Genomic DNA, 11,425 nt, shown 5'->3' on the forward strand with positions numbered 1-11,425 from the left:
AGAATGACACAAATATTAATTTTCACAAAGTTTGCTGGTTCAGTGTCTGTAGATATTTTTGTCAGATGTTACGATGGAATACTGAAGTATAATTACAAGCGTTTCGTAAGTGTCAAAAGCTTTTATTGACAATTACATGAAGTTGATGCAAAGAGTCAATTTGCAGGGTTGACCCTTCTTTTTCAAGACCTCTGCAATCCACCCTGGCATGCTGTCAATTCACTTCTGGGCCACATGATGGCAGCCCATTCTTGCATTATCAATGCTTGCGAGTTTTTCAGAATTTGTGGGTTTTTGTTTGTCTACCCGCCCCATGAGGATTGACCACAAGTTCTCAAATGGGATTGAGGTCTGGGGTGTTTACTGGCCACGGACCCAAATTATCGATGTTTTGTTCCGAGCCACTTATCACTTTTGCCTTATGGCAAGGTGCTCCATCATGCTGGAAAAGGTATTGTTCGTCACCAAACTGTTCCTGGATGGTTGGGAGAAGTTGCTCTCGGAGGATGTGTTGGTACCATTCTTTATTCATGGCTGTGTTCTTATGCAAAATTGTGAGTGAGCCCACTCCCTTGGCTGAGAAGCAACCCCACACATGAATTGGTCTCTGGATGCTTTACTGTTGGCATGACACAGGACTGATGGTAGCGCTCACCTTGTCTTCTCCGGACAAGCTTTTTTCTGGATGCCCCAAACAATCAGAAATGGGATTCATCAGAGAAAATGACTTTACCCCAGTCCTCAGCAGCCCAATCCCTGTACCTTTTGCAGAATATCAGTCTGTCCCAGATGTTTTTCCTGGAGACATGTGGCTTCTTTGATGCCCTTCTTGACACCAGGCCATCCTCCAAAAGTCTTCGCCTCACTGTGCGTGCAGATGCACTCACACCTGCCTGCTGCCATTCCTGAGCAAGCTCTGTACTGGTGGTGCCCCGAACCCGCAGCTGAATCAACTTTAGGAGACGGTCCTGGCGCTTGCTGGACATTCTCAAAACCTTTAGGCCACGATTGTGTATTCTGTGTTATCATTTATTTAGTAAACAAATGATTAAATCAGTTTGTGTAGTGCTGAATATTCAGAAAGGGTTTCAGTTTCTTGCGGATCCAAGGATTATGCGACGTTCAGAACGAGATTGATGAGGTAATTAGGTAATTATATAAATATTAAATAGGTAATTCATAATTAATGTAAGTGATACAGTTGAAGTCGGAAGTTTACATACACTTAGGTTGGAGTCATTAAAACAAGTTTTTCAACCACTCCTCAAATTTCTTGTTAACACACTATAGTCTTGGCAAGTCGGTTAAGACATCTATTTGTGCGTGACACACGTAATTTTTCACTGTATCCCAATTCCAGTGGGTCAGAAGTTTACATACACTAAGTTGACTGTGCCATTAAACAGCTTGGAAAATTCCAGAAAATTATTTAGAAGCTTCTGATTGACATCATTTGAGTCAAATGGACGTGTACTTGTGGATGTATTTCAAGGTCTACCTTCAAACTCAGTGCCTCTTTGTTTGACATCATGGGAAAATCTAAATAAATCAGCCAAGACCACAGAAAATAAATTGTAGACCTCCACAAGTCTGGTTCATCCTTGGGAGCAATTTCCAAACAACTGAAGGTACCACGTTCATCTGTACAAACAATAGTACGCAAGTATGAACACCATGGGACTACGCGGCCGTCATACCGCTCAGGAAGGAGACTCGTTCTGTCTCCTAGAGATGAACGTACTTTGGTGCGAAAAGTGCAAATCAATCCCAGAACAACAGCAAAGGACCTTGTGAAGATGCTTTAGGAAACAGGTACAAAGGTATCTCTATCCACAGTAAAACGAGTCCTATATCAACATAACCTGAAAGGCCGCTCAGCAAGGAAGAAGCCACTGCTCCAAAACCGGCATAAAAAAGCCAGACTACGGTTTGCAACTGCACATTGGGACAAAGGTCGTACTTTTTGGAGAAATGTCCTCTGGTCTGATGAAACAAAAATAGAACTCTTTGGCCACAATGACCGTTGTTACATTTGGAGGAAAAAGGGGGAGGCTTGCAAGCCGAAGAACACCATCCCAACGTGAAGCACGGGGGTGGCAGCATCATGTTGTGTGGGTGCTTTGCTGCAGGAGGGACTGGTGGACTTCACAAAATAGATGGCTTCATGAGGGAGGACAATGTGGTTATATTGAAGCAACATCTCAAGACATCAGTCAGGAAGTTAAAGCTTGGTGGCAAATGGGTCTTCCAAAATGGACAATGACCCCAGGCATACTTCCAAAGTTGTGGCAAAATGGCTTAAGGACAACAAATTCAAGGTATTGGAGTGGCCAATCATAAAGCCCTGAACTTGACCCTATATTGCAAATGTGTGGGAAGAACTGAAAAAGCATGTGCGAGCTGACAGCAACGAGGCCTACAAACCTGACTCCGTTACACCAGCTCTGTCAGGAGGAATGGGCCAAAATTCCTCCAACTTATTGTGGGAAGCTTGTGGAAGGCTACCCAAAATTTCGGACCCAAGTTAAACAATTTAAAGGCAATGCTACCAAATACTAATCGAGTGCATAAAAACTTCTGACCCACTGGAAATGTGATGAAAGAAATAAAAGCTGAAATAAATAATTCTCTAATATTATTCTGACATTTCACATTCTTAAAATAAAGTGGTGATCCTAACTGACCTAAGACAGGGTATTTAATGTCAGGAATTGTGAAAAAACCTGAGTTTAAATGTACTTGGCTAAGGTGTATGTAAACTTCCGACTTCAACTGTATCTATATATCTTCTAGAGTTTAAGCCGGGAAACAGTAAATTACCGTAATTGTTTATATGCGTTTATATTAATTAAACAGTAAATTACCGTAATTGTTTATATGTGTTTATATTAATTAAACAGTAAATTACCGTAATTTCCGGACTATAAGCCGCTACTTTATTCCCACACTTTGAACCTCGCGGTTTATACAATGACGCGGCTAATTTATGGATTTTTCCCGCTTTCGCAAGATTCATGCCGCAAAGACACGGAGAAATGCATGATGCAGCTTTCAAGTTGAAGGCGATCGATCTGGCTGTTGGAAAAGGAAATAGAGCTGCAGCATGGGAGCTTGGCCTTACTGAGTCGATGATAAGACTTTGTAAACAGCAGCGTGAGGAACTGACTCAGTGCAAAAAGACAACAAAAGCTTTCAGAGGGAAGAAAAGCAGATGGCCCAAAGTATTTGCAGCCACTCGACATCAGTGTAAATCGTGCATTTAAGGTGGCGCTCCGTGTTCAGTGGGAGGCTTGGATGACAAGTGGGGAGAAAACCTTCACTAAAACGGGCCGCAGGCGAAGAGCATCTTATGGTCAAGTCTGCCAGTGGGTCCTGACAGCGTGGAGCATAGTGGATTTTTTGACAATCATCAACGGGTTTTGAAAGGCTGGACTGCTGCGTGTTGAAGGGGCAGCATGAGCTCAGCGGGGTATTTGCCTCCGGATGAAAGTGACGAGAGCGACAATGAAAACGATCCAACATCGGATGAAGCAATTCTGAGGCTATTCAACTCCGACACCGAAGGAGATGACTTCAGTGGTTTCAGTGACCAATGACTTTCTTGGTAGGCTACTGTTTTAATTTTAGTTACAAGCCCTGTTTCGTTAAAGCCTATTTATTTTTGTTACAAGCCGTGTTTCATTTAAAGGCTGTGTAAAGTTAATTTGTTTCAATGTACCGGAAGCTACCTGCGGCTTATAGACATGTGCGGCTTATTTATGTACAAAATACATATTTTTTAATAATTCAGTGGGTGCGGTTTATATTCAGGTGCGCTTAATAGTCCAGCAATTACGGTAGTAACTTGTTAAACAACTTCTCCCAGAATAATAGTAAAGACATCACGAATATGAAATAACACACATAGAACCATGTATTAAACAAAACAAAGTGTTGAACAACTTAAATATATTTTAGATTCTTCAAAGTAGCCACCCTTTGCCTTGATGACAGGGTTAGCATTCTCTCAACCAGCTTCACCTGGATTGCTTTTCCAACAGTCTTGAAGGAGTTCCCACATATGCTGAGCACTTGTTGGCTGCTTTTCCTTCACTCTGCAGACCAACTCATCTCAAACCATCTCAATTGGGTTGAGGTCAGGTGATTGTGGAGGCCAGGTCATCTGATGAAACACTCCATCACTCTCCTTCTTGGTCAAATAGCCCTTACACAGCCTGGAGGTGTGTTGGTACATTGTCCCACTAAGCCCAAACCTAATGGGATGGCGAGTCGCTGCAGGATGCTGTGGTAGCCATGCTGGTTAAGTGTTCTCTTTGTCATTATGGGGTATTGTGTGTAGATTGATGAGGAATTCATTTTATTTAATCCATTTTAGAATAAGGCTGTAATGTAACAAAATGTGGAAAAAGTCAAGGGGTCTGAATACTTTCCGAAAGCACTGTATAGGTTGGGGTAAAGTGACTAGGAGCAGGATAGATAATAAAACAGTAACAGCAGCATTTGTGAGTTAGTGCAAAGGGGGGAGGGGTTAGTGCAAAGGGGTTAGTGCAAAGGGGGGTTAGTGCAAAGGTGGGGAGGGGTTAGTGCAAAGGGGGGGGGGTTAGTGCAAAGGTGGGGAGGGGTTAGTGCTGTGACGACCCTCCCACTCTGTCTGCCGTATTCTGTCTTTGTTCTTGTTTTCTTATTAGGATGCCGGTGGGCGGAGTTGAGAGGGTCGTCAGCTACATGGGAAACACCTGGGCCAGGTGTCTCCCAGGATAAATAGACCTCTTCAAAATTCATGGAGGAGACTCTCTCCATGCAGACACCCGTTGTAGATTGTGTTGTGGTTCTTGGTGGCTGTTTGTTTGTTTGCTTTGGCACCTTTCATCACCCTGCATTATCACATTCATGCATGCAAAACACTCACTTACACTACTGATTACTGATTACACACACCATTGTATATTACACTTAGTTACTTATTTAATAAATATAGATTTTGCTACTCCTTATCTCCACGTTGTCTCCCTTTGTTACGGGCTTTGAGCCGGTTCGTGACAAGTGGGGGCTCGTCCGGGATCTTTGAACTATTGGTTTGGGAGACCGTGGAGGTACGTGTTTGGATTGAATATTGTGTTTGAGTGTGATCGGCCCAGTATTGGTTGCCTTTGTTGTTTGGTTTTGTGTGCTGTGTTGGAGAGAGTATAATGGTTAGTTTCCAGGCCCTGCCTAGCCTGAACTCTTGTTTTACTTTCTGTTGGGACGTCAGTCTGAAGTGAGTAATCTGCTGTGTACCTCGGTGGGAGATTTGGGTAGGGTAGTGGAACTTGCTACCCGGAGCTATAGCCTTTTTCCCCTGATAGGTTTAGCGACGTGTTTCATTTTTTTTGAATATGTTGGGCATGGTTAATGTTTGTTATTTTTGTGTGGTGTCTGTGGACTGAGCAGTTGTCTCGGGGGCACATCCGTGGCTTGGTGGAATTTGCCAGCATGCTGGGGAGTTCTATTTCCTTGCCAGCGGGCTACAGTGCGTAAATTCCCACCGCAAATCTGCACGAAGACTAGGGTTGAGTTATTGTAGGTTTTGGGGAAGCTCCATATCTCATCTCTCTTCTGTGGTGCTCAGGGTGATTGTCAATTCTCGGGTTGTGTTCTGGTGTGCTCAGCAGAAGGAAGAGCGAGAATTGTTTTTGTGTGATTATGGCGTCTTATGTAGATAAGTTCATTCGCTCTCCATCAGAGGAATTGTTAGATTTAGGTACTAAAGAACAGCTGTTGAAGGTCGCGGAACACTACAAGGTTGAGATTAGTGATAAACGTCTAAAGAATTCTATTAGGTTGATATTGAAAGCCAATCTGATGGAGAGTGGTATTCTTGAAGTTACCACCGGGCCAGCCTCTGCTGAGGATTTGTTGTCTCCCCATAACGTTACAATGGCCATTCCATCGGTTAGTCCTAGTAGCCTTCTTTTGAACAGCAGAAAGAACTGCTTTTGTTACAGCTAGAGCATGATCGTGAGAAGCTAGAGCATGATCGTGAGAAGCTAGAGCATGATCGTGTGAAATATGAAAAGGAATTGGCATTTAAACAAGATATGGAGCGTGCTAAAATCAAGTTGCAACAAGAACGTATAGAGTTGGTTAGGGAAGGAAAGATCTCAGGGGAGAGTTTGTTTTGGGAAGGTGACCCAGATTTACCTAGGGGTAGTTCCGCTTTTGGTCGTGCCCCAGAGACATTTGATATTGTTGGGAACTTGCGGTTATTGCCTCGGTGAGGGGGTTATGGTCGGTGTAGACCACAATAGGTACTACCCCCGACCCGACATACACTTCGAAGTGTTGTAGCGCCCAAATGAGTGCTAGCGCTTCCTTTTCAATAACCGAATAGTTCAACTGATAATCGTTAAACTTTTTAGAAAAGAAACTAACAGGCTTCTCAATCCCAGACACATCTGCTTGCAGCAAAACTGCACCTGCCCCCACATGACTAGCATCCACCTGCAAGGTAAATGACAAATCCATGCGAGGAGCAGCCAGCACTGGAGTTGAGGTAAGCAACCTCTTTGAATCTTCAAAAGCGTGTTGACAACGAGTAGACCAAACGTAAACAGCCTTAGCTTTCAGCATATCTGTCAAGGGAGCGACCACAGTAGAGAAGTTATTACAAAAACTACGGTAATAACCAATCATGCCCAAGAAACGCATCAGTTCCTTTTTAGTAGTTGGTGGTGGAAAAGCATCAATAGCCACCACTTTAGCCCGAACAGGACGCACTTCACCCTGCCCAACCACTTTTCCAAGGTATGTAACGGTCGCCTGAGCAAACTCACATTTTGCCAGATTGATTGTGAGGCGACCTGCAGCCAGACGTTCAAACAAGGCTTGAATACGGGACAGATGTTCTTCCCAAGTATCTGCATAGATCACTACATCGTCCAAATAAACAGCGCACCCGGTCAGACCGGCGACAACCCTGTTCATAAGTCGCTGAAAAGTGGCAGGTGCATTGCGCAGACCGAAACTCATAACTGAATACGAGTACAGACCAAAGGGTGTAATAAAGGCAGAGATTTCACGTGCCCTACTCGTCAGTGGCACCTGCCAATAGCCTTTTAACAGGTCAAATTTGCTCACAAACTTAGCTGCACCGACTTGATCAACACAGTCCTCCATCCGAGGAAGAGGAAATGAATCTGGCTTTGTGACACTGTTTACCTTACGGTAGTCCGTACAAAAACGGTTTGTTCCATCCGGTTTACTGACCAAGATACAGGGAGAAGCCCAACTGGAGAAAGAAGGCTCTGCTATCTTACTCTCCAGCATGTACTTGACCTCAGCATCCAGACAACGTAGTTTCTCTGAAGAAACTCTATAGAACCGCTGACGAATGGGGTCAGCACCTCCAATGTCAATATCATGTTCTATTAAGTTTGTACGTGTAGGTGTATCAGAAAATAAACCTGGAAATCTCTGAATCAGACCAACCATCTCTTTCCGCTCATCAACAGGTAGGTGAGTGAGAAGACTGTCTAAAATATCCAGTGTTTCTGAATTTTTCAATCTACCCTGCAATATACAATCGTCAGGACCAGGAACATCTTCCTCCTCATGCACAGATCTAGCACGACAAGAACCCAAGGAAACAACGGTATCAGCCAAAAGAACAGGTTTACCGTCCTCTGTAGAATCCCACTGTTCAGTCTCAGAGGAACGTGCATAATAGGGTTTTAACAGATTTACATGGCACAGCTGGTGTGCTTTCCTCCGTTCTGGAGTGGCAACTAGATAATTTTGCTCAGTGTACTGGCGCACCACTGTATATGGACCTTGAAACTTGGCTTGAAAAGGAGAACCAACAATTGGCAGCAGAGCAAGAACCTGGTCACCTGGACTAAAGTGACGAGGCTCAGTTCGGCGATCAAATATGCCCTTCATCCTATCCTGTGAAGATGATAACTTCTCTTTAGCCATTTCACCAGCGGCATACAGCCGTCGCCGGAAATCACACACATACGAACACAGGGACTGAGGAGGCTCGGGAGACTTCCAGTCATCCTGGAGAACAGATAAAAGTCCACGCACCCTATGTCCAAACACAAGGTCATTTGGACTGAAACCTGTGCTCTCCTGTGAAACTTCCCTAGCGGCTAACAGTAACCAAGGCAACCCCTCCTCCCAATCCTTATCCATCTCAGTACAATAAGCTCTCAACAAAGACTTAAGTGTTTGATGGAAACGTTCCAGTGCTCCTTGACTTTGCGCGTGATAGGCGCTAGACACATTGTGTTTAATATGAAGCTGTTGAAGAACCTGACCAAACAGATTAGAGGTAAAATTAGATCCTTGATCACTCTGAATGACCTTAGGGATTCCAAACAATGAGAGAAACTGAGTCAAAGCTTTTAACACCGATTTAGTCGTGATAGATCGGAGAGGATAGGCAGCAGGAAACCTAGTGGTCTGACACATCACAGTGAACAGGTAACTGCTACCCTTTTTAGAATGAGGCAGAGGACCCACACAGTCAATAATTAGATACTCAAAAGGTTGGCTGAGTACAGGAATAGGAAACAATGGTACTGGTTTAATAGCTTGATTAGGCTTACCAGTTAATTGACAGGTGTGACAAGTTTTGATAAAATCAGAAACATCCCTCTTTAATCTAGGCCAAAAGAAATGTCTTAATATGCGATTGTAGGTTTTCCTCACCCCCATATGTCCAGCAACGTCACTGTGAGAAGTTTCCAACACCAACTCACGAAGCTTAACTGGTACAACAACCTGACTAATTGCCTCCCCCAGAAAAACACTATCATGAGACACCCACTTTCTCATCAGGACATCCTCTTGGAGAAAATAGCCATGGGCGACATCTCCCAACTGTTCTATAGGCACAATTTGATCACGCAACTCTTCCAACGTGGGGTCATCCCGTTGAGCATTGATTAGATCTGAGCGGGTTACAGATAACGGGATAACAGGGAAAACAGTGACATACTTTGTATTATTATCATTAGTCGGCGCAGTGACTAGTTCGCCACGGCTCATAGAACGTGTCACTGCACACGCAGAGAACACCTCTGGGAAACTCTGTACACTCTCATCAGGAATCCCAACAAATGACGGCTTAGTGGAAACCACTAGAGATGGAAACACAACTGGCCATACCCGCTCACCTGCTAAGTTATTCCCAAGGATAACGTCGATACCCTCAATAGGCAATGAAGGACGCACCCCCACAACAACTTCACCCTTCACCAGCCCACAATCCAACATCAGTTTATGCAATGGAACTGACAGAGTGTTCAAACCTATTCCCCTAATTAGAACACTATTCCCCGAATCAGTCTCAGCAGAAAAGGGTAACACAGACTCCAACACAAATGATTCAGAGGCACCTGTGTCTCTCAGGATCTTCACTGGCACTAGGTCTTTACTTCCTAACATAGACACAAAACCTTCTGTAATGAAAGGTAAATAGTCTGGATCAATATGGACTTTCACATTCTCCTGGGCCTGAGGAAATGAGTCAAGAATGAACTGATGTGGAACAGGTGCAGCTAACGCAGCAGGCTTAGATTTAGCGTAAGCACCCTTTGACCTGAGAAGTGGACATTCGTTTTTCCAATGACCTGAACCTTGACAGTAGTGACACTCCTGCCCAAAGTCAGCCTTACCATGGGAGTCAGGTTCAACCCTAGTTGAATAGAACTCTGCCCGAGAATCAAAGTATCTCGGTGAGCGAAGCCCAAATCTATCCGAACACCCCCACTCTTTCCGAATACGGGGTTTTGCAAAGACACTTTTGTGAGTCAACACATACTCGTCCGCCAAAACCGCAGCTTCAGCAACATTCTTTACTTTCTGTTCATTAATATAAGTGGCAATACGATCAGGAATTGTGTCCTTAAATTGCTCTAACATAATCAGATCACACAGCCCTTGGAAAGTCACAACTGCAGAGGCAGAACACCAGCGATTAAACTGTAAAGATAACTGTCGCGCAAACTCAACATGAGTCTGGTTATCGTCCCTTTTTAAAGTTCTAAATCGTTGGCGGTAAGCCTCAGGGACCAATTCATAAATCTGTAACACAGCTGTTTTAACTTTATCATAATTGGCACTGTCGTGTACACTAAGAGCTGAATATGCTTCCTGCGCTTTACCAGTCAGCACACACTGCAACATTAAAGTGCGGTCAGAATCAGGCCAACTCCTAGCGTCAGCAACCCGCTCAAACAACGAAAAGAATGTCTCGGGGTCCCTTTCATTAAACCGAGGCAATAACCGCAAGTTCCCAACAATATCAAATGTCTCTGGGGCACGACCAAAAGCGGAACTACCCCTAGGTAAATCTGGGTCACCTTCCCAAAACAAACTCTCCCCTGAGATCTTTCCTTCCCTAACCAACTCTATACGTTCTTGTTGCAACTTGATTTTAGCACGCTCCATATCTTGTTTAAATGCCAATTCCTTTTCATATTTCACACGATCGGATCGTGTGAAAAAGGAGGGGGTTAGTGCAAAGGGGGGAGGGGTTAGTGCAAAGGGGGGAGGGGTTAGTGCAAAGGGGGGGAGGGGTTAGTGCAAAGGGGGGAGGGGTTAGTGCAAAGGGGGGAGGGGTTAGTGCAAAGGGGGGAGGGGTTAGTGCAAAGGGGGGAGGGGTTAGTGCAAAGGGGGGAGGGGTTAGTGCAAAGGGGGGGAGGGGTTAGTGCATTTTCTTGTTTGCTCGTAGGGTGCGGTCTTAGTGCCAGCATAGGTTTGTGGTGGTAAATAGACAGCTATGAAAAACATAGATGAAGTTATAGTAAATAGTATGGTCTACAGCTTATCATGAGGTATTCTACCTCAGGCGAGTAGAACCTCGAGACTTCCTTAACATTAGAGATCACACACACCAGCTGCTGTTAACTCACACACAACCATTATAACACACACACATTCAGATCTGGGTCTTTCATCGACTGACAGAGAGAAGACACACAAAGCAGCAGCAGTCACTTAAGCTGAGGGATGGGGCTGTAAAAAATGAAACTACTCCCCCACAAGCCATTCAACCACCAGCCACAAGCCACTCCCCCACCAGCCACTCCCCCACCAGCCACTCCCCCACCAGCCACTCCCCCACCACCACAGCCACTCCCCCCCAGCCACTCCCCCACCAGCCACTCCCCCACCAGCCACTCCCCCACCAGCCACTCCCCACAAGCCATTCAACCACACAAACAAGTTATTCAACCTGTGTTCTAAGTCTATCCGTTAGCTACTAATCACTAGTCTGAACGGTTTTCATTGATCATTAATCCATGTTAGTCTCACCGAGATAAGAGCTGTTCAAGATGGCAGCATTGTGCAAAGTTACGAAAGTTTCACAAGTTTCACAGTGAGCTGGTGATGTGTTCACCTCCGCCTCAGTGAGCTGGTGATTCCCGTTATATAATTA

This window comes from Oncorhynchus gorbuscha, linkage group LG12 (assembly GCF_021184085.1).
Source record: "Oncorhynchus gorbuscha isolate QuinsamMale2020 ecotype Even-year linkage group LG12, OgorEven_v1.0, whole genome shotgun sequence".
Classification (NCBI taxonomy): Eukaryota; Metazoa; Chordata; class Actinopteri; order Salmoniformes; family Salmonidae; genus Oncorhynchus; species Oncorhynchus gorbuscha.